Below are 20,483 nucleotides of genomic sequence, written 5' to 3' on the forward strand. Positions count from 1 at the left end.
ATCACCTGGAGGTAGAAACTAATCACATTTATAACATATACACAAACATACATACGTCCAGATAGACATAGACAGAGTAGACAGAGATTTCATAGCTTTCCTGCTTGCACTTAAAAAGGCTTTTTTTTTTTTTTTTTTAACATTTTAGATTCTACTAATTGAGTCAAGGCTGTAGTCTCAAACAATGTGGGCTGTTTTTGCATTTCAAGAACACAATAAGAGTTATAACTTCAAGTGTTCTCCTAGGAGTACTCTTCTCTCTCAGGGTCAAAATTTTGAAAAGATATTGTATCAAGCCAGCTGTATTTAATTGTGCATGCAAAAATCAGTTTTGGAATGTCAGAAAAATTTATCCTAGCCACTTTAGGATTAGATAAGTACTTGCATGTATTGGCTCCACACCAATTGTAGAAGCCAGCTAGAGTTCCACTGAGTGGCTGCCTGTCTAGGAGCTGGGAGGCTTTAGAAGCACTTCCGCTTTCTCTTAGTTTCATTTTATTATAAAGTGCAAATCAAACATTAAATTTAAATGTCCAATTTTAAGTCACATTCTAAAATTCCAAACTTCACTCCAAGCCTTCCTGCCTGAAAATTCTCTCTAGGTCCTTTGCCTAGAAACTGCCCCCTAGGTCTTCTGCCCAGGAACCTCCCCCGAGGGCCTCTGAATAGGAAATTTACCAACACACCCTTCTTAAGACTTCAAGTGTTAAGATAACGGCTCAAATAAAAGTCATGGACCACCACTTAATACAAGGAGATTCAGATATCAGGAAAAAGTCACCAAATCACCTGGAAGGCGCGGTGACGCAGGAGGAGCTCAAGGGGCAGGCCCATGCTTGACACCAAGTGCCACTCCAAAGCAGACACCAGGGGACCTCAGGTGGTTTTTCTGATATCCTGCCAACTGTGTCAAATAATGTCTACAAAAATAATCAATAAGCAATCAATAATAAGAATAGTTTTATTTGAGCTACACTGAGGACTAGCCCGGCAGCCTGCTTCCCAGATTACTCTGAGAACTATTCTGGAAAAAGCAGGGTTTTCAGCACAGTTTTATCTTGTCAGAACAAAGAATATTAAACAAGTCAGGGATACATTTCTTCAAGGTTTCAAAGAACAGACCAGCCCATACACATATAGCACAACCAGAATGGCCTTGGCACCTGGGAAGGGAGTCTTATCATGAAAGGAGGACCAGCATTGGTGTCCCAGGAAGAGAGGCATTTAATCTTTATTAGTAACATGAACATGCTATATTTCGGCTCAGTGTGCCCTTTCCTTTAATAATTAAAGCAGATATACAACATATGTGTGATAGGCCACAAACAGGTTATTTTAGTTAGCATAAAATTCACATCAACTCATGTATAAGCCAGAATAACTTCCCTATATTTCAATACGTGAAAGTGTAACCGCATGGAGCTAAATCAGACTCCATGTTGGATCTGTTTCTTTGACTTTAACCTTTGCTTTTTGTTGTTCTTGTTGTGATAATGCATGATGGCCTGCCTCAGGGAACACTGCCCCTCTGCTTGTTTGTTGAACTAAAAGTGCCTCTGTTCAGCTCACAGGCAGACAGTCTGCCCGGCCTACCTGTATGAATGGCTGAAATTAACATATCCTCTCACTGAGGCTGGTTATTCCTGGAGATCTTTTGTGGGACTGATGGCCCTTTAACTTTGCTTCCCCACAGCCCCTCCCTCTCTGGTTCTATAAAAGAAACTGGCATCCAGACACAGGGAAGATGGTTTTTGAGGAGATATTAGTCTGCCATCTTCTCAGTTTGCTGGCTTTCTGAATAAAGTTGTATTCCTTGCCTCAATACCTCGTCTCCGATGCATTGGCCTGTCGTGCGGTGAGCAGAACGAGCTTGGACTCGATAACAAAAGTTTCTTTTATCACCTTCCCCTTCTCTATCTCTCTGAGGCCTCCAGGGAAGACAGGACTAGTCCATCGTCTCACATGATGCAGGGAATTGAGCTGGACTATTGTTTCTCTACCCCCAGTCCTGGGCACAGTTTGTATACTATCTGTGCACATTTGTTGACCAGGTGTCCATTCAGATCTTCCCCAATTTTTTAAAAATATGGAACATGCCATGAATTTGTACATCCTCTTTACTCAGGGGTCATCGTAATTTTCTCTGTATTGTTTCAACTCAGTATATGTGCTGCCAAAGCAAGCACTTTTCCTAGTTTTAATGGGATTGTTTGTGTTAGTGTTCTCTGTGTGTGTGTGTATAGTTTTATTGAAGTATAGTTGATTTAGTGTTATAATTTCTGCTGTACAGCAAAATGATTCAGTTTATATATACATATTCTTTTTCATATTCTTGTCCATTATGGTTTATCTCAGGATATTGACTGTAGTTCCCTGTAGTCAATATAGTTCCCTAAACAGTAGGACCTTGTTGTTTATCCATCCTACATATAATAGTTTGCATCTGCTAATCTCAAACTCCCAATCCTTCCTTCCCCCAACCCCTTGCAAACCGCAGGTCTGTTTTCTATATCTTTGTGTATGTTTCTGTTTCATTATGTTCATTTGTGTCATATTTTAGATTCCACATGTAAGTGATATTGTATGGTATTTTTCTTTCTCTTTCTGACTTACTTCACTTAAGATAATCTCTAGGTCCATCCATGTTGCTGCAAATGGCATTATTTTGTTCATTCTTGTATATAAAGAGGTTCATTATATATATTTATATATATATATCACATCTTCTTTATCCATTCATTTGTTGATGGACATTTAGGTTATTTCAATGTCTTGGCTGTTGAAAATGGTGCTGCAAACAACATACGGGTGCATGCATCTTTTCAAATTACAGATTTGTTTGGATATATGCCCAGAAATGTGATTGCTGTATCACATGGCAGCTCTTCTAGTTTCTTGAGGAATGTCCATACTGTTTTCCATAGTGGCTGCACCAATTTACATTCCCACCAACAATATAGAAGGGCTCACTTTTCTCCACATCTTCTTCTGCATTAGTTATTTGAAACTTGTTGATGATGGTCATTGTGAATGGTGAGGTGGTACTTCATGAACTTTTGATATGCATTTTGCTAATAATCACTGATGATGAGCATTTCTTCCTGTGCTTATTGACCATCTGCATGTATGGAGATATGTCTATTCAGGTATTCTCCCCACTTTTCTATTGGGTTGTTTGTTTGTTGCTATCGAATTGTATGAGATGTTTGCATATTTTGAAAATTACCCCTGATCAAAATATCATTGCAAATATTTTCTCTCAATCTGTAGACTGTGCTTTCATTTTGTTTAAGGTTTCCTTTGATGAGCAAAAGTTTATAAATTTCATTAGGTCCAATCATTTATTTTCATTTTATTCCACTGCCTGGGAGACTGACCTAAGAAAATAAGGGTATATGGTAACCATCCATTTTTCTCTTAATTTAGTTTTCATTTTATCTTGGAATAGACTTTATTTACACAGTTCTATTTTCCTTTCTTGGTTTGTTTCATATACAACAACTTGATTAATTTATATAGAAATATACTTTCTCAGATTGTATTCTCATATATGTCACTACAGTGTGAACACACTGTTCTCTATAGTGACTTAACAATTTACATTTCCACCCACAGCTAAGTAGCAGGGCTCCCTTTGCTCCACGCCATCTCCAGCATTTCATGTTTGTCGACTTTGTGGTAATGGCCATTCTGACCGCTGGGAGGTGATGCCTCCTAGTAGTTTTGATCTGCATTTCCCTAATAATTCACCATGGTGAGCATCTTTTCAGGTGCTTTTGGTTGGAACACTGTGAATACAATTTACCTCTTGAAATTGAGTTCCTGAAAGTCTGCGCTGTTTTGAAGTCCTTTTTGATTACCTACTCCAAGTCATTGTTTGAGGCCAGGTGGCAATTCTAGCCCCTTAGGCCTTGTAACTGTCAAGCACCCTAAGCACTGGTTTGAAAGTTGTTGTGACAGGAATCGGCCACAAGGTGGCAGGCTTCCTTCATGTCCCACTCTGCTAACTCAGGGAACCAGGCAGAGCCTTAATGAAATTGCTGTTCCTGGGTTGTCAATGAGAGTGGAATGTGCCTGACCAAACACCCAAGGGCTTCTGTCTTCTTATTTCCTTCCCCTTACCCTTCGTCCTCTGGACAAATCTGAACCCCTGCAAAATGGCCTGTTGAGGTTGCTGTCTTCCAAAGGTGGGGCAACTCTCAGGAAGTAGGCTGGAGGTGGGAATGCCACACCAGCATGAGATGTGGAGACCAGGGAACTTTGGAAGCCTCTTCCAGCCCAGAGATTCCACCATCCTTTGGGTGTCTGAGGCTTGGTTTACCTGTAGGAGGGCCTGTCTAGACTTGGAGATTGTGGTCCCATGCAGAGGGGACCAGGCAGTACAGGTCCAAGAGGGGCAGAGTTACCGGCACATCCTCTCCAGGTCTCTCAGATCCACAACAGTCCGTCCTTGGCACCCAGGCCTGCTCTGGCTCCAGAGATGTGACAGTCCATCCTTGGCACCCAGGCCTCCTCTGGCCTGGGCCAGGCCACGAATGCCTGAGGGGATACAGGAAATATTTCTTTTCCTTTTTTTTCCCTTTAATTTTAATTGTATATTGGAGTATGGTTGTTTTACGGTGTTTTGTTTCTGGGTGTGTATGTACCGTAACTTGATTGATTTCTATAGAGACTTGCATATATTCCTTTATGGATTCTTTTCCTATGCAGGTATTTCCAGTGCATCATACTCAACAGTGAAAAGCTCAAAGCATTTTCTGTAAAATCAGGAACAAGAGAAGGATGCCTACACTTGCCATTTTTATCAACATAGTGTTCAAAGTCCTAGCCACAGCAATTAGACAATAATAAAAATAAAAGAAATCCAAACTGGAACAAAAGACCTAAAAATATCACTGTGTTGAAGATGGCATGATACTATACAAAGAAAATCTTCATGATGCCACCTAAATACTACTAGAACTTATAAACGAATTTGCTAAAGTTGCGGGATATGAAATTAACATACAGAAGTCTGTTGCAATTCCACAGACTCAAAACAATCAGAAATAGAAACATTACCAGAAGGGAAAGGGGTGTGGAGGGATAAATTGGTAGATTGAGACTGACATATACACACTACTATATATAAAACAGATAACTAATAAGGACCTACTGTATAGCACAGGGAACTCTACTCAGTACTCTGTAATGACCTATATGAGAAAAGAATCTTCAAAAGAGGGGATATATATATAACTGATTCACTTTGCTGTACAGCACAAACAATGTTGTAAAGCAACTGTACTCCAATGAAAATTTAAAAAAACAAGAGAAACGAAGAAAACCATCTCATTTATCTTAACATCAAAAACAATAAAATACCTGGGAATAAATCTAAGAAGGTAAAAGGCTTGTACTCAGAAAACTATAAGAGACTAATAAAATATTGAGGATGCAAACAGATGTAAGGATATACTGTGTTCATGGACTGGAAAAATTAATATTAAAGTGTCCACACTACTCAAAGCAATCTACAGATTCAACACAATTCCTATAAAAATATGTATGACATGCTTCTCAGAACTAGAACAAATAATTTCCAAATTTGTATGAAATAAAAAAGACCCCAAATAACCAAAACAACTTGGAAAGGAAAACAAAACTGGAGGCATATTGCTTCCTGATTTATACTACAAAGTTACAATCATCTACACAGTATGGTACTGGCACAAAAATAGACAAATAGATCAATGAAACAGAATCAAGAGCCCCTAAATGAACTCACAGTTATATGGGCAACAAATCTATGACAAAGAAGGCAAGAATGCTCCATGGGAAAAAATAGCCTCTTCTATAAATGGTGTTGTGACACCTAGACAGCTACATACAAAAAAATCAAACTGGACTAGTCTCCTTCAACAGGTACAAAAATAAATTAAAAATGAATTAGACTTATATGTAATATCTGAAACTAGAAAACTTCTAGAAGAAAACACAGGCAGTGCTCTTTTTGCCATCCATCTTAATAGTTTTTGGATGTATCCTCTAGGAAGAGAAACAACAAAAAAACAAATGGAACTACATCAAACTAAAAAGTTTTTGCACAGAAAAGGATGTTATCAACAAAACAAAAATACTAACTACTGAAAGGAAGACTATATTTGCAAAATATATATCTGGCAAAGAGTTAATACCCAAAATATATTATACAAAGAACAAAGCACCCAGTTTTTTAAAAATGGGATCTGAATAGACAATTTTCCAAAGAAGACATACAGATGATCAGCAGGCACATGAAAGGATGCTCAACATCACTAATCATCAGGGAAAGGCAAATCAATATCACAATGAGATACCATCACACACATGTTGTGAAAATATTCCTTTATTAAAAAGACAACAAATAATAAATGTTGACAACAACATGGAGAAAAGCTTACCATTGTGCACTGCTAGTGGGAAGTAAATTGGTATAGCCACTATGGAAAAAAAGATGGCTATTTCTCAAAAAAAGTGAAAAATAGATATGTTCCAGTAATTCCAATTCTGGGTATTTATCTGAAGAAAGAAAAAACATTAATTAGAAAATATATATGTACCCCTACATCCACAACAGCATTATTTATAATAGGCAAAATATAGAAGCAACCCAACTGCCCATAAATCAATTAATGAATAAAAAGAAGTGAATATATTTATATACATATATTCACATACATATATATATACACACACATACTCTCTCTCTCTTTCTCTCTCTCATGCACCAAAATGTTCATTGCAGTGCTGTTTACAATAGCCTAGACATGGTAGCAACCTAAGTGTCCATCCACAGAAGAATGGATAAAGAAGATGTGGTACATGTATACAACGGAATATTACTCAGCCATTAAGAATGAAATAATGCCATTTACAAAAAGGACCTACTGTACAGCACAGGAAACTTGCCTCAACATTCTGTAATAACCTAAATGGGAAAAGAATTTGAAAAAGAATAGATATAGAACTGAACCACTTTGCTATACACCTGAAACTAACACAACATTGTTAATCAACTGTACTCTGATATAAAATAAAAATGTACACATCAAGGAAATGGGAGAAAAAAAGAATTAAGCACAAAATTAGGAGAAAAAAGGAAATATTAGAGGATAAATAATGGATAAAAAGAAAAGAAAAAAAAAATCAAGCTGTGTTGTTGTTTTAAAAAACAAAGCAAGGGAATTCCCTGGCAGTCCAGTGGTTAGGTCTCCATGCTTCCACTGAGAGGGTCCTGGGTTAGATCCCTGGTCAGGGAATTAAGATCCCGCAAGCTGCATGGTGTGATCAAAAATAAATTAAATAAATAAATAAATAAATAAAATAAAGCAAACTGACAAACACTTAGCTAGACTAACCAAGTACAGAAGAAAGTCAAAAAATTTGGTAAATGAAAGAGGAGACATCAAAGAAATACAAAAGACCCTAAGAGTATATTATTAATAATTGCACACCAACAAATTAGATAAATTATAATAAATAAATAAATTCCCAGAAGCATGAAGCCTACCATGACTGAGTGATGAAGAGAAAGTTTAAACAGACCAATGATAAATAAGGACATTGAAACAAGAAACAAACCTCTGGACAAAAGCTCAAGACCAGATGGTTTCACTGGTGAATTTTACCAAACATTAAAAATAATTAATACCAATCATTCTCAGATACTTCCAAAAAAATGAGGAAGGGACACTCCCAAGCTCTTTTTATGAGGACAGTAAAGCCAGAAAGAGAATGCTGCAAGAAAATAAATCTATAGGCTGATGTGCCTGATGAATATAAACGCAGATTCTCAGCAAAATCCTAAGAAAATTCAACAGCAAATGAAGGACATCATGCACCATGAGAAGTGGAATCTATCCCTTTTATGGAAGGATGGCACAGTATCAATATATATGTGAAAAAATAAATCAATAAGGGTGATATGCAATGTTAATATAATGAAGAATATATGATTCCTGCAATAGGTGTAGAAAAAGCAATTGACAAAATTCAAAATCCTTTTATGACAAAAGCTCTCAACAAACTGCAGACAGAAGGCGCATACCTCAAAACAAGGCCATAACACAGACCCACAACTAACCTTGCACCCCAAGGTGAGAAAATGAAAGCTTTTCCTTTAAAATCAGGAATAGGATAAGGGTATCCACACTCACTACTCTTATAAAGATAGTACTTGAGTCCTAACCAGAGCAATCCGACACAAAAATTAGAAATAAAAAGGTATCCAAAATGGAAAGGGAGAAGTTAAAGCTTTCTCTAGTTTCAGAAAACAAGATCTTATATATGACTGCCCCCCAAAATGATAGAACTAATAACTGAATTCAATAAAATTTCAGGATACAGAACTAAGAGAAATCAGTTGCATTTCTATACACTAACAACAAAATACCTGAAAGTAATAGAATAATTCTATTTACAAGCATGAGCAAAATACCTAGGAATAATTTTAACCAAGAGTGAAAGACCTGTGTACTGAAAACTATGAGACATTGAGGAAAGACACTGAAGACAACACAAATAAATATTAAGATAGTCTTTGCTCATGAATTAAAGGCATAAATATTGTTAAAATGTCCATATTTCACAAAGCAATATTCAGATTCAATGCAATCACTTTCAAAATAGCAATAGCATTTTTCACAGAAATAGAACAAAAAATTCTAAAATTTGCATGGAACCAGAAAAGAATCCAAATAGCAAAAAGCATCATGAGAAAGAAAAAAAAAACTGAAGGCTTCATGCTTCAAAATTTCAAGCTCTATTACAAAGCTATGGTAATAAAGAGTATGCTATTGACATAAAAGCAAACAGATTAATGGAAAAATAGCACAAAAATAAATCTAAGCTTATATGGTCAATTTATGACAAAGGAGCCAAGAATATACAATGGGGAAATATAATAATCTCTTTATTAAATGTTGTTGGGAAAACTGGGCAGCCATATGCAAAAGAATGAAACTGGATGACTATCTTACACCATACACAAAAAATAACTTAAAATGTGTTAAAAACTTGAAGAAGTAAAAGCATACAACTCCTAGAAGAAAACATAAATGTGGTTGTTACTTTACATAGGTCTTGGAGATATTTTTAATCTGACCAAAAAAGCAAAACCAACAAAAGCAAAAATAAAATAAGCCAATGGGAGGATATCAAACTAAAAAGCTAACACACACCAAAGGAACCATCAACAAAATAAAAGAGCAACCCGCTAAATGAGAGAAGATATTGCAGATCACATACAGGTATATAAAAACTTGTACAACTCAATAAGGAAAAAAAACGAAGCAATCATACTAAAAAACAGGCTGGGCAGAAGATCTAAATACACATTTTTTCCCCAAATAGATGGCCATACAGATGATCAATATCACTAACCATTAGGGAAATGCAAATCAAAACCACAATGAGATATCACCTAACACCTGTCAGAATGACTATTATCAAAGGACAAGAAATAATAAGTGTTGATGAAAATGTGGATGAAAGGGAATCCTAGCTCACTGTTGGTGGGAATGTAAATTGATGCAGCCACTATGGAAAACAGTATGAAAATTCCTCAAAAAATTAAAAAATATAACTACTATACAATCCTGCAATTCCATTCTGGGGTATTTATCTGAAAAAAAAAAAAAAAAACACCAATTGGAAAATATATATGTACTCCTATGTTCATTACAGCACTATTTTCAATAGCCAAAATATGGAAACAAGGTAAGCACCACTGTTAGGTGAACTGAAGAAGTTGTGATATAATGTTCCACACAGGATTACCCACAGAGGAAGTCACAAAGACACATTGTAATTAAACTGGCAAAAATTAAAGAGAGAATGTTTAAAGTATCAAGGGAATAATAACGTTATTTACAAGGCAACTACCAGAAGGCTATGAGCTGAGTTTTCAGGATAAGCTCTGCAGGCCATGGGCTTCCTAGGTGGCAGAGTGGTTAAGAATCCACCTGCCAATGCAGGGGGCATAGGTTCGATCCCTGCTCCAGGAAGATCCCACATGCCATGGAGCAGCTAAGCCCGTGCACCAAAAAAAAAACTCTGCAGGCCAGAGGAGAGTGGCACTATATATTCAAAGTGATGAAAGGGAAAAAACTTACAACCAAGAATACTCTAACCAGCAAGGTTCTTGTTCAGATTTGATGGAGAGATCAAAAGCTTCACAGACAAGCAGAAACTGAAAGCATTCAGAACCACCAAACCAAACCACTTTTATTAAAAAAATGTTAAAGGAAATTCTCTAAGCAAAAAAGAAAAGGCCACAACTAGAAACATGAAAATTATGAAAGGAAGAAAGCTCATTGGTAAAGGCAAACATATAGTAAAGGTAGAAAATCATCCATGCAAAAATCTAGTAGGAAGGTTGAAAGACAAATGTAAAAGAATTCCCTGGCAGTCTGGTGTTTAGGAAACCACATTCTCACTGCCAAGGGCCCTGGGTGGGGAACTAAGACCCCAAATGCCATGTAGCATGGCCAAAAAAAAGGAAAAAGTGGTAAAATCAACCATATCAACAATAAGCAGTTAGGGGATATAAAAAACAATTAGATGTAAAATATGGTATCAAGACAGTAATCATGGGGAAGGCTAGTACAACTGCAGGGTTGTGAAAATGCGTTTGAAATGAAGAGACCAACAACATAAAATAATCAGGTATATATATAGATTGATATAAACCTGATGGTGACCAGCAGCTAACCACAAGCCAAAAATCTATAATAGACACACATATAAAAAGTAAAAGGAATCCAAACATAACACTAAAGATAGCCATCAAACCACAAGAGAACAAAAGGAAGCAAACAAAAAAGACCTACAAAACAATCCCAAAACAATTAACAAAATGGCAATAAGGATACACATATCAATAATTACTTTAAATGTAGATGGATTAAATACTTCAATCAAAAGACATAGAGTGGCTGAATGGATACAAAAACAATACCTGTATATATGCTGTCTACAAGAGACACAGATCTAAAGACACACACTGACTGAAAGTGGAGGAATGGAAAAAGGTATTCCATATAAATGGAAATCAAAAGAAAGCGGGAGTAGCAAACACTCATATCAGACAAATTAGACTTTAAAATAAGAACTATTAAAAGACACAAGGACATGACATAATGATCAAGGGATCAGTCCAAGAAGAAGATATAACAATTGCAAGTATATATGCACCCAACATAGGAGCACCTAAATACATAAAGCAAATATTAACTGACATAAAGGGAGAAACTGACACAATAAAAGTAGGGAACTTTAAAGCCCTACTTATAACAATAGAGAGGTCATCCAGACAGAAAGTCAATAAGGAAACACTGGCCTTAAATGACACATTAGACCAGGAACTTTCTCCAGGATAGATCACATGCTAGATTTCTAAACAGTAAATTTAAGAAAATGGAAATCATATCAAGTATCTTTTCCAAATTCAATGCTATGAGACTAAAAATTGACCATAAGAAAATAACTGTGGAAATTCCCTGACAGTCCAGTGGTTAGGACTCTACATTCTTATTACCAAGGGCCTGGGTTCAGTCCCTGATGGGGGAACTAAGATCGCACAAGCCTCGCTGATCAGCCAAAAATAACTGCAAAAACCACAAACACATGGAGGCTAAACAATGTGCTGCTAAACAACCAATGGATCACTGAAGAAATCAAAGAGGAAATAAAAGTATAACTAGAGACAAATGAAAATGAAAACACCACAATTCAAAATCTATGGGACACAGCAAAAGCAGTTCTAAAAGAGTTTACAGTGATATAAGCTTACCATAGGAAACAGACAAAAATCTCAAATGAACAACCTACCCTTAAACCCAAAGGAGCTAGAAAAAAAGAACAAAGTTCAGAGTTAGTAAAATTTAAAAAATCATAAAGATGAGAGCAGAAATAAATAAAACAGAGACTAAAAGCAATAGAAAATATCAATGAAACTAAGAGCTGGTTCTTTGAAAAGATAAAGCAAATTTAGCCAGACTTATCAAGAAAAAAGAGGTCCCAAAACAATAAAGTCAGATAAGAAAAAGGGGAAGGTACAACTGACACCACAGAAATACCAACAAGTATGAAACTACTATAAACAATTATATGCTAATAAAATGGCCAACCTAGAAGAAATGGATAAATTCCTAGAAATGTACAACCTCCCAAAACTGAACAGAGAAGAAATAGAAAATATAATAGGGACTTCCCTGGTGGTACGGTGGTTAAGAATCTGCCTGCCACCATGCAGGGAACATGGGTTCAATCCCTGGTCCAGGAAGATCCCACATGCCGCAGAGCAACTAAGCCTGTGTGCCACAACTACTGAGCCCGTGTGCCTAGAGCCCGTGCTCTGTAACAAGAGAAGCCACCACAATGAGAAGGCCACACACTGCAAACAAAGAGTAGCCCCCATGCACTGCAACTAGAGAAAGCCCATACACAGCAACAAATATCCAATGCAGACAAATATATATATATATATATATATATATATATCTGCTCCTGGACTGTCATGTGTTGGCAGGGTTTTTTTTTTTTTAGATTTTAATAACTGATTCAATTTCATTACTGGTAATATTTATATATATGAATATACCAAATATATTTGGTATATATTTGGTATATATTGGTATTTCTGTGATTATATATACCAGTAATGAAATTGAATCAGTTATTAAAAGTAAAAACAAAAACAACCCTTCCAACAAACTGAAGTCCAGGAGCAGATGGCTTCACAAGAGAATTCTACAAATCATTTAGAGAAGAGTTAACACCTATTCTTCTCAAACTATTCCAAAAACTTGCAAAGGAAACTGCAGAGTCAAGAATATAGAGTTGGGGGAGATGGGTGCAGGGTCATGAGGAAACTAAGGACATTTGGTAACTGATGGCTGGAACATTTGAGAACATTGGACATACAGCACAGGAGAAATGGGCTGAAGTCAATGGAACGAGGGCAGGATAAAGGGCAAGGGAGAAGGAGGACATGAAGGATTGGGAGCAATAGGAGGGGAGGAGGGTTGGGCTGAGAGCTCTTGATTCCAGGGGATAGAGGTTTCATGGGGATGCAGGTCTAAGATGCACAAGAGGGACATGGGAGAGCAGTAAAGAAGCCTAGAAGGGGAAGAATTAGTTCCAGAGATATCTAAAGGTCACAGAGGAGACTTCCTTGGAGGTCTAGTGGTTAAGATTCTGCACTTCCGGAACTTCCTTGGTGGCACAGTGGTTGGGAATCTGCCTGCCAATGCAGGGGACAAGGGTTCAATCCCTGGTCCAGGAGGATCCCACATGCCGCAGAGCAACTTAGCCCATGCACCATAACTCCTAAGCCTGCACTCTAGAGCCCACGTGCCACAACTGCTGAGCCCGTGTGCTGCAACTACTGAAACCCACGTGCCTAGAGCCTGTGCTCTTCAACAAGAGAAGCCACCACAATGAGAAGCCCATGCACCACAACAAAGAGTAGCCCCCACTGGCCACAACTAGAGAAAGCCCGCGCAGCAACAAAGACTCAATGCAGGCAATACATACATACATACATAAAATTAAGAAGAAAAAAAAAAAACTCCACACTTCCAAGGCAGGGGGCACAGGTTCAATCCCTGGTCAGGGAACTAAGGTCCCACATGCCACCAGGTGTGGCCAAAAAAAAAAAAAAAAAAAGATCAAAGAGAGAGAGAATGATGGAGCAGAGGGATGGAGGTAGGGTGATGGTAGTTGCAGTGGGCGGATTGAGGGTCACTAATTTTTTCTCCTATTCACTAATTCCATGATTTGCATTCAAATCATAACCTAATTGTGAATAGTTTCTAATTTGAGACCTTGAGGTAATAACCTTACTTACATAAAATACTAGTGATGATCCCTTCAATTGAATACAGAGTAAAGGATTAGAGAAAAAAAGAGTAAACAGTGACACACAGTAATTCTTCTCTCCTTTAGGGACATAGGTACAAGCCGTGACCATGGAGGGCTCACATGGAAACAACCAGAATGAAATGGATTCTGCCTAGCACCTGGGTGGGTCCTGGAAGTGGATTCTCCCCTGCAAGCTGCAGATTAAAAACCTAGGCCTCATGAGACCCTGATTTTTGACCTTGTAAGATCCTAAACAGGAAGCCCAGCCAAGACTGCTAGATTTCTAACGTATGAACTGTAGAATATTTTTTTAAACTGCCAAATGTGTGGTTATGTATTATGACAGTGATAGAAAACTACTATGCATAGGAACACAATTATAAAATAATAAACATTATAAATATGAAATTATAAAATATTTAAACAATAAAATCAAGTAAAAATTCTCCATTATTAACAACACCCTGGAAGCAATAAAAGTTTTATCTCCAGATGTAACATCATCCGTTCCAAGTATATCCTCCTTGCTATGCAATTTCCATGTGGAACAAACTACATTCTAATTTGTATGACACATCCACACATACACAAACACTAAAATATTATGTACGTGGTTCAATATTGACCTACCTTGGCAAATCTAACTTTCTGTCAATTAAATTGTTTTCCTTAACTGATGATATAGGAAGGTGATATCTTCACACCAGCAGAAATGGATCTCCTGCATTCCCAAACACACAACATCATATTCCATGGTAATTATGAATAAAATTACTGAAACACTGCCTAGTTAGCATTTACATAGTTGCATGTGTTTTTCTCCTGCAATCACAGAATGTGGATCTCCAATTTCTACACTTGTGGCTTATCTGGGTGATTCTGGGACATGAAATTATCGCACCAATGTGACTATGCATTTCGACATGAGGTGAACAACTGCTAAATTGTTGCAAGTGAATGAAAAGTATAATATCCCACCTACTGTGTTTACAATGTTAAAGTAATTAAATAAGGAGGCCATTAGGCTGAGGTGACTCTAATGCTTTGGTCGCCTATTTAAGCAAACAAAACTCAATCCAGAGTCAAGGCACTTTAATCTTAGAAAATAAATTAAGACCAACCAATCACAGACAGTCAAACAGACTTTCTGAAACCAAGGTGACTGCTTAAGATACAATCAAATATTATTCTTGCTTTGATTTGGCATCTTCTGTACAAAATCCTCTCCCCTAGATCCTGCAGATAAAGTGCCCCAAACCACTTTTGATGTGAGGCTGCAGGAACTGAATAGAGGTAGGTTCAAATTAATGCTTGAAAATTTGAATGTGCATAAGTTTATCTTTAATATCACATAGAGCCACATTTCATTCTGAGTAGTTTCCTCATCTAGCCCTAAACACCTCACCAAGGTGAAGCGTAGCCTGAAGACTCAGCGTGAAGTCTCTCCCCACTCCTCCCTGTCCCCACTCACACATGCCAGCAACACACCAGCACAGCTCTGCCCTCACTTGACCAGGTGTCACTCTCAATAATAACACCACACTGCCTTTGCTATCGGAGTTTCCCATCTCATGCTGACCAGTGCACAGAGAACTTGCGGCACACACCAGCCACTCACAGGCCAGAACATCCAGTCACATGTCCTCACCTCACCAGCCTGGGGCTCAAGGTCACCAGTCTTGAATCTCATTACACCCACACACCAGAGTTCGCAGTTCAGGCAAGCTGGAAGCTGGTACCACAATTTGGAGCACAGTCCAGTTCTCCCTGCAACCCGTGCTGTTACCCCTAGGGGTTTCTGACAACCTTTCCCTTTTCGGCCTTTGCTTTAGCCCAAACCTTCACACAGTTACACACAGGGAACATGGGTGAAACTCATAATGACTTGAGTCTAGTACCTGTAACAATGCATATGACACAAGAGCAGACCGGAATCAGGGACTGGCCACCCACAATCACCCCGAGTAATACAAACACATAAGGCACCGGACAGTCCCACCTCTAAAGGCAGCCCAGTTGATGCCACAGATGCCTGTTTCCTGCTTCAGGCTTAACACCGAAGGCACAGCTCTGCTGCTCCAGAATTCCCACCCAGAGTATAGTCCCTCTTCCAAAATCAGACTTGCAGAGCCTAATAGTGAATGTCAGCTCACATTCTCTTTAAAATGACAACTTAAACAACTAAAAATAAAAATAAAAAAAGCAACTCTTTAGCCATGGCTCGACCCCCATTCCTTGGTCATCTTTCTCAGCGTGGCTCAAAGACCAGAGTTCCTGGAAACTCCACCTCCTTTATAAATGGATCTGGCACCCACGATGTCCTGATGCTCAGACTCAGATAAAGAAGAGAAAAGAACTGGAAATTTGGTGGGTGAATTTTATCCTTCTGGTTAAAATAGCACTTCCAAAGTAACATAGAGTACCCCATCTTCCACTCCTTGGGCATCCATTGGTAGTCCACACGTTAAGATTCAAAAATAAATAAAATACATGAATACAAATGGGTGACCCATAAAAATTTCTTCAACCTCTAATCCATGTTTCTCTCTGTCTCCTACTCTTCCATCTTTTTTTGAGCCATCAGATCCAACATTATCATCAGTGACAATGAAAGAGAAGAGACAAAGATAATCTCTACTCCCAGGAAGGCAACCCTGACATCTAAATCCTCCTGGGAAAGAACAACACAGAATACCTAGTTCCCAGCAGATTATGACAATAAACTCTTGTAATGTGATGATCTTAGCACAGTGTCTTCAACAAAGTACATTCTCACTTACCTGTGAGCATGTAGTACATCCTCATGAAACATTCCTTTCATGAATAAATAAATGTTTCCCCATAACAGTCTTGCTCAGACCCTACTGCTTTCACTAGTCCCCTCTCAGTTTGCAAGAGGTGAGCAGAGAATGTCATCTTTTCAGAACTTGTTAGTGGTCTTCACTGGGAACAAGTAGTATTTGTGTTCAGATAGGGTGGTTATGTGTAACGCATTCAGGGGTTGCTCTTAATTTCTCTAGATAACTGCCCCTGGAAATGATGTCTGGGAGAAGCAACTTCAGTGGTTGCTCAAAGTGCAAATTAGGCCCCCAGCTCAAGCATTTCATCCTTTAGCCTCAAGGAAAGGTGGTTCAAGATGGCAGAGTAGAAGGGCGTGCGCTCACACCCTCTTGCAAGAGCACCAGAATCACAGCTAACTGCTGAACAATCATCAACAGAAAGACACTGGAACTCACCAAAAAAGACACCCCACATTCAGAGACAAAGGAGAAGCCGCAATGAGATGGTAGGAGGGGCATAACTGCCATAAAATCAAATCCCATAACCACTGGGTGGGCAACTCACAAACTAGAGAACAAAGTGGAGAAACTTTACTGGATCCCTACATCAGGCTTCCTAACCTGGGGGGTCCAGCAATGGGAGGAGGAATCCCCAGAGAATCAGACTTAGAAGGCCAGTGGGAATTGATTGCAGGACCTCCACAGAACTGGGGGAAACAGAGACACCACTCTTGGAGGGAGCACACAAAAAAGTGTGCTCACCAGGACCCAGGGGGAAGAAGCAGTGACCCCATAGGAGACTGAACCAACTGGTGTTGGAGGGTCTCCTGCAGAGGCAGGGGGCGGCTGTGGCTCACCTTGAGGAAAGGGATGCTGGCAGCAGGAGTTCTGGGAAATGCTCATTGGCTTGAGCCCTCCCAGAGTCCACCATTAGCCCTGCCAAAGAGCCTGTAAGCTCCAGTGCTGGGTAGCCTCAGGCCAAAGAACCAACAAGGTGGGAACTCAGCCCCACCCATTAGCAGACAAGCAGATTAAAGTTTTCCTGAGTTCTGCCTACCAGAGCAACATCCAGCTCTACCGATCACCAGTGCCTCCCATCAGGAAGCCTACACAAGCCTCTTAGATAGCCTCATCCATGAGAGGGCAGACAGCAGTAGCAAGGAGAACTATAATCCTGCAGCCTGGGGAAGGAAAACCACAGCAACAGAAAGATAGAGAAAATGAAAAGGCAGAGGACTTTGCAGCAGATGAAGGGACATGATAAAACCACAGAAAAACAACTAAATGAAGTGGAGACAGGCAACCTTCCTGAAAAGGAATTCAGAATCATGAGAGTGAAGATGATCCAGGACTTTGAAAAAAGACTGGATGCAAAGATCCAAAAGATGCAAGAAAAGTTTAACAAAGACCTAGAAGAATTAAAGAACAAACAGAGATAAGCAACACAATAACTGAAATGAAAAATATATTAGATGGAACCAATAGCAGAATAACTTAGGCAGAAGAATGGATAAGCAACCTGGAAGACAGAATGGTGGAAATCACTGACAGGTAAAATAATAAAGAAGAAAGAATGGAAAGAAATGAAGACAGCCTAAGGGACCTCTGGGACAACATTAAACACACCAACACTTGCATTATAAGGGTCCTAGATGGAGAAGAGAGAGAGAAAGGACCCAAGAAAATATTCGAAAAGATTATAGTCAAAAACTTCCTAACATGGGAAAGGAAATAGCCACCCAAGTCCAGGAAGCACAGAGAGTCCAAAGCAGGATAAACCCAAGGAGAAACATGCCGAGACACATAGTAGTCAAAATAACAATAATTAGAGACAAGGAAAAATTATTAAAAGCAACAAGAGAATAATGACAAATAACATACAAGGGAACCCCCATAAGGGTAACAACTGATTTCCCAGAAGAAACTCTGCAAGCCAGAAGGGAGTGGCACAATATATTTAAAGTGATGCAAGGGAAGAACCTACAACCAAGAATACTCTACCCAGCAAGGATCTCATTCAGATTCAATGGAAAAATCAAAAGCTTTACAGACAAGCAACAGCTAAGAGAATCCAGCACCACCAAACCAGCCCTACAACAAATGCTAAAGGAACTTCTCTAAGTGAGAAACACAAGAGAAAAAAAGGATGTATAAAAACAATCTCCAAACAATTAAGAAAATGGTAATAGGAAAATATATATTGATAATTATCTTAAATGTAAATGGACTAAATGCTCCAACCATAAGACACAGACTGACTAAATGGATACAAAAACAAGACCCACATATATGCTGTCTACAAGAGACCCACTTCAGACCTAGGGACACACACAGACTGAAAGTGAGGCAATGGAAAAAGATATTCCATGCAAATGGAAATCAAAAGTAAGCTGGGGTAGTAATACTCATATCAGATAAAATAGACATTAAAGAATGTTGCAAGAGATGAGAAAGGACACTACTTAATGATCAAGGGATGGATCCAAGAAGAGGATATGACAATTATAAATATATGTGCACCCAACATAGGAGCACCTCAATACATAAGGCAAATGCTAACAACTATAAAAGAGGAAATTGATGGTAACACAATAATAGAGGAGGACTTTAACACCCCACTTACACCCATGGACAGATCATGCAGACAGAAAATTAATCAGGAAACACAAGTTTAAATGACACAATAGACCAGAGAAATTTAATTCATATTTATAGGACACTCCATCCAAAAAGAACAGATTGCACTTTCTTCTCAGGTGCACATGCAATATTCTCTAGGATATATCACATCTTGGGTTACAAATCAAGCCTTGGTAAATTTAAGAAAATTGAAATTGTATCAAGCATCTTTTCTGACCACAATGCTATGAGATTAGAAATCAATTACAGGCAAAAAAAAAAAAAAAAAAAAAAAAACCTGTAAAAAACACAAACACTTGAAGGCTAAACAATACACTACTAAATAACCAAGAGATCACTGAAGAAATCAAAGAGGAAATCAAAAAATACCTAAAGACAAATGACAATGAAAAGAAAATGATCCTAAACCTATGGGATGCAGCAAAAGCAGTTCTAAAGGGGAAGTTTATAGCAATACAATCCTACCTCAAGAAACAAGAAAAATCCCAAATAAACACTCTAACCTTACACCTAAAGAAACTAGAGAAAGCAGAACAAAACCCAAATCATGAGGACCAGAGCAGAAATAAATGAAATAGAAACAAAGAAAACAATAGCAAAGATCAATAAAAGTAAAAGCTGGTTCTTTGAGAAGATAAACAAAATTGATAAACCTTTAGCAAGACTCATCAAGAAAAAGAGGGAGAGGACTCAAATCAATAAAATGAGAAATGAAACAGAAGTTACAACGGACACCTCAGAAATAAAAAACACCATAAGGAACTACTACAAGCAACTACATGCCAATAAAATGGACAATCTGGAAGAAATGGCCAAATTCTTGGGTATAACCTACCAAGACTGAATTAAGAATAGAAAATATGAACAGACCAATCACAAGTAATGAAATTGAAACTGATTAAAATCTCCCAACAAAAAAAAGTCCAGGACCAGATGGATTCACAGGTGAATTTTATCAAACATTTAGAGAAGAGCTAACATCCATCCTTCTCAAACTCTTCCCAAAAATTTCATAGGAAGAAACACTCCCAAACTCATTCTACGAGGCCACCATCACCCTGATACCAAAACCAGACAAGATACTACAAAAAAAGAAAATTACAGACCAATATCACTGATGAATGTAGATGCAAAAATCCTCAACAAAATACCAGCAAACAGAATCCAGCAACACATTAA

The 20,483-nt window shown here is 38.2% G+C and overlaps 1 non-coding gene across 1 annotated transcript; it reads right to left on the reverse strand.

Moving 5' to 3' along the window:
- Positions 1-2,080: 2,080 nt before the first annotated feature.
- LOC130856189 (U6 spliceosomal RNA) lies at positions 2,081-2,186 on the reverse strand. The gene has a single exon (XR_009054484.1). It is a non-coding gene; the product is annotated as a U6 spliceosomal RNA (small nuclear RNA).
- Between the last annotated feature and the right edge of the window lie 18,297 nt (positions 2,187-20,483).

The sequence above is a fragment of the Hippopotamus amphibius genome, chromosome 6, assembly GCF_030028045.1.
Source record: "Hippopotamus amphibius kiboko isolate mHipAmp2 chromosome 6, mHipAmp2.hap2, whole genome shotgun sequence".
Classification (NCBI taxonomy): Eukaryota; Metazoa; Chordata; class Mammalia; order Artiodactyla; family Hippopotamidae; genus Hippopotamus; species Hippopotamus amphibius.